The sequence below is a fragment of the Ailuropoda melanoleuca genome, chromosome 12 (genome assembly GCF_002007445.2).
Source record: "Ailuropoda melanoleuca isolate Jingjing chromosome 12, ASM200744v2, whole genome shotgun sequence".
In the NCBI taxonomy this organism is placed as follows: Eukaryota; Metazoa; Chordata; class Mammalia; order Carnivora; family Ursidae; genus Ailuropoda; species Ailuropoda melanoleuca.
Window position 1 is genome coordinate 33,376,764 of NC_048229.1, and position 4,293 is coordinate 33,381,056.

A 4,293-nucleotide genomic window follows, 5' to 3' on the forward strand; every position below is an offset into this window, starting at 1 on the left:
TTTTTTTTTTTTTTTTTTTTTTTTTTTTTTTTTTTTTTTTTTTGGCCAGGAGGGAGGGGCCGCTGTCGGGAGGGAGGGGGTTGGAGGGGATGCGATTGGGGTTGGGGGGGGATGAGGTTGGCATATCCGGGCAGTTTCGAGAAGACAAGAGGGGACTGGGGACTGAGATTAGGGACAAGAAAGGATTAGGGGTCAGTTTGAGGGTTGTGGGAGGGGGGGTTTGGGGAAGACTGAGATCATGGGGCAAGCTTGGGCGGGTAAGGGAGGAGATTGGGAGGGCGGGGTAGGAAGGTGGAGGAGGAGTTTGAGGGAGCCGGAAGAGGAGCCCCGGGATGGGTGAATGAAGGCAGGCATGGGAATCTGGAAGTTTCGAGAATCACAGTGGCCGAGTGAGGGCCGGGAGCTGGGGGAAGGCTGAGTGCAGGTGGGTTGGGCAAAAAGCTGAGTTATAGGGGGTACAAGAATTGAGGATAGAGAGAGTTTGGGGGGAGTTAAGGATCCCCGAGGAGAAGGAGGAGGATGAAGGGGGCCGGAAACAAGGGTGAATCAGAGGAGGGGGCACCCCTGCCACTTCGGACTCCTGGCGGGAGGGGCACTCCCCGCCCATTGTCCCCGAGCCGGTCAGGACGTCCGGCAACATCCCTGGAGACGGGACGCCGGGTTGTGTAACACCGCCAGGCCCGGGGGAGGGGCCGGAGTCGACTCCCGGTTCCTCTCCACGCCCCATCCCAAGGGAGGGACTAGGGTCGGGATCCCCTAGCGGCTTGTGACATCACAAGTGGGCGGAGTCCACCAGAGGCGCGAACAGGTTTTCTTGGTCGTTCCTCTGCCCCACTGAAGAAGCAAGGTCTGGGATCCGAGACCCGCGGTGGGGAGGGGTATCGCTACGGACGTCTTTGGCTGAGGGGCCCTGATGGCCACAGCTTTTAGGCAGGAGGGTAAACTGAGTCCCAGAGAACGCTGACCCCTTTCATCTGATTCCATCACTCAATAAAGATGTATTGAGAGGGCAGTGTCCCAGTTACCGTCCTAGGTGACAGTGACACAGCAGTGAACAAAACATTAGCCCCTGATCCCAGCAGGCTTGGGCTGACCCGTGATTCTGAGCCCAGACCAATTCCACCCTAGACACAGCCCAAAAGGTTGGATCCTCACATCCAACCACTGGGAGAAGGTTCCCTAGTGCAAGGGGCAGAATGCATCTCTCAGCTCCTGAGTCCCTGGTCTTTGCATGACTGCCTCCCTGTCGCCCCCACCCCCACCCCATGGCCTGTCACTTCCTCCCATCCTCATCCCCCCCCACAGGGCATGACTAGAGATGCTGGTTGTAACAGGCAGTTGGCGAATCACTCAGACGTCATAACAGCCCGCTGTGCTATCACTGTGTCCCTGAAACGTCATCAAGCAGCCCCAGTCTCCTATAAACACCTCTGGGGTCCTGCGGGCCTGCGGAGGGGGTGCGGCCCTGCTGCCAGTGCTAACTCAGCCACCTCCCCCCAAGGAAGTGATTTCATTCCATCCAAATTCTTCAGTCAGAAGGCTCTGGAAGCCACCTTTCTGGCTACTCTCACTCCTCCTCCAGGCAGCCTTCCTTGAACTCTCCACTGTGTTCTCTCTCCCCTCGCCCCTCCCCTTTGCCATTTCTGTTCCTGGGGCTCTAGACTCTGGCCTTATGGACCTTCCCTCTCTAACCTCACCAGTTCCCATGCCTTCAATTTTTTTTTTTAAGATTTTTTATTTATTTGTTTGACAGAGAGAGACAGCCAGCGAGAGAGGGAACACAAGCAGGGGGAGTGGGAGAGGAAGAAGCAGGCTCATAGCAGAAGAGCCTGATGTGGGGCTCGAACCCAGAACGCTGGGATCACGCCCTGAGCTGAAGGCAGACGCCCAACCACTGCGCTACCCAGGCGCCCCCCATGCCTTCAATTTTGAAAAGCTGTCACAGCCAGGCAGGTGAAAGGACTTCCATGTACCTCTCCAGGCCTCAGTTTTCACTTCTCTAGGATGGGCATAGCACTGGTGCCTGGCACACACACTGAGGGGTGATTTGAGCAAGGGCGCTCCTGGGCTGGGTTTAGCACAGGCCAGGAAGGACAAAGTGAGAGCTCCTCGAATCCTATTGGCCAATGTACACAAGAAATAGCTAACAGTGGGAAGTGGGGATCAGAGGGAGGAGGAAAACCAAGGTATAACCTTGGTTTTGTCAATACATTTTCCAAAAATTAAAAAAAAACTTATTATTTAAAATTTACCATCTCTGGATTGATTTTGGAACTTATCTGGGTACCTCCACCCACACCTGCTCCTTCCTCCTCCTAGGCCTCATCTCAGGGGGGACCCCACCACCCACCCTGACACCTGGGGAGGGACCTGGGCCTCATCCCAGGGGCTCCCCTCCCTCCACAGTCTCTTGGCCACCAAGTCTGGTCCTTCCTGCCTGTCTCTCATATCTGCCCTGTCCTCCTCCTCCCCTCCTCAGCCTACATCCACAAGTCTGGAAAGATCTGACTAAAGCATAAATCTGTCCTTGTCTCTCCCCTGCTTCGAACCTGCCATGACTCCCCAGTGCTCTTGGGGGTAGTCCAGTCTCCTCAGCATGGCCCACAGGACCCAGTTTGGTCTGGTCCTTGCAGACTTTTCCAGCTTCTTAATTCCTTGATCCCAAATACATGATTCTTCATGCCTTAAAGACCTTCCAGTTCAATCCCTTTGCCTGGTGGTGAGGTCCCCCAGCCATCCAGACAACAAATTGAGCAGGCAGCTGGCTAAAGCTTGGTGTCCTCTAGGGACAGGGACCTTACCACCACTTGAGGCCTTCCATCCACAGCCCCCTGCCTGAACCAACATCTGTCTACTACACCCTGCTTTCCAGGGCCACACAGGACAGGCAGTACCTCTGTGCTGTGATGTTTCAGAGACTAGAAGATGTGGGTGTTGCCTTTGAACCTTTGGAAAATGCGGTGTAAGATTCCTTGAGGCTGATTCTTGGACTAAGCACTGAGAGTCACAGGATATCAGAATAGGAAGGTGCCTTAGAGGATTCAAGTGCAAAGGGGACACATAGGCCCAGAGAAAGCAGGGTTCTGGCTGTCCCACGGCCTGTCCCCAGGCCTGGAGCTGTTGTGTCCAATCACTGACTTGCAAAGGAGGAAAGAACTATAGTGGATTTAGGATTGGGAACAAAAGAGTGAGTGCTGGGCTGGGCCCTGAGTCTGACGATGCAGAGACCCCAATACTGGTGACGGAAGACCTGCATCTTGTCCCCAGCCTGAATCCTAACGCTGCGCATGGGGTGAGAAAATGGACACAGACCCAGACCTAAACCTACCGGGTCCACTGTAGAAACAAACCAAGAAGTCAAAGAGCCTCACCCGCAACCCTCAGCTTGTCTGACTTCCTGCGATCTCCCCATCCCCACCCCCACCCCGCAACCCACCCCTGCCCGTCAGAAGTTGGGCTGAGAACTGGGGAGAGGGGCAGAGGCAGATTCAGAAAGGCAACAGATCGGTGCTGTGGCTGGGGGAGGATAGGGCCAGGGCTCCGGGATGGGGAGGTTGAGGGCTGGGGATGAATACCCGTTGGGGACATGGTGGTCGCGGGGCAGGGTTTGGGAGAGGGAAGGGGAGAGGAGCGCCAGTGGTCAGGGATGAGAGATGGAGGGGAAGCTGAGGGTGGACGGGGACAGGAGATGGGCAACGCGGGGGGGCAGAGGGGAGGGTGAAGCCAGGCTGGGGACACGCTGGGGACAGCGCGGTGGCCAGGGCGGGGCATGGGTACCGGCCGGGACTGCGCGGCGAGGCCCCGCGGAGCCCGGCACCATCCTCCGCCCCCCGCTGCCTCCCCTTCCGCTCCCCGGAAGCGCTGAGTCGTCCTTCCTTATCTGGGGGCCGCTATTTCGGGCTCGGCTCCGAGCGCGGCGACTATTTTTAGCGGCGCTCGGGTAAAAATGGACGCGTGAGCGCTGCCCGCCGGCCCCGGACGCCGCGCATCCGCTCGAGCCTCCTGGGTTCCGCTCGCCCGGGCTCAGAACATTCCAGGAACGTCGGGACGCGTCCACCGGGGCTCGGGCGGCCACTGGCTGGCTTTGGGCAGAGGCGCCGCGCCCCCTGGCGGCCCCTGCTGGGATCGCAGGCAGGAGCTGGGCCAAGGGTCCCCCCTGCCCGCGGACCCATTTTATAAATGGGGAAACTGAGGCCGGAGAGGACCCGGTTGGGGCCTTGAAGCATGAATTGCGAGGTACGATCCCTCTGCTTCAGCCTGGATACCTCTCTCTCTCTCTTTTTTTATTTTTAT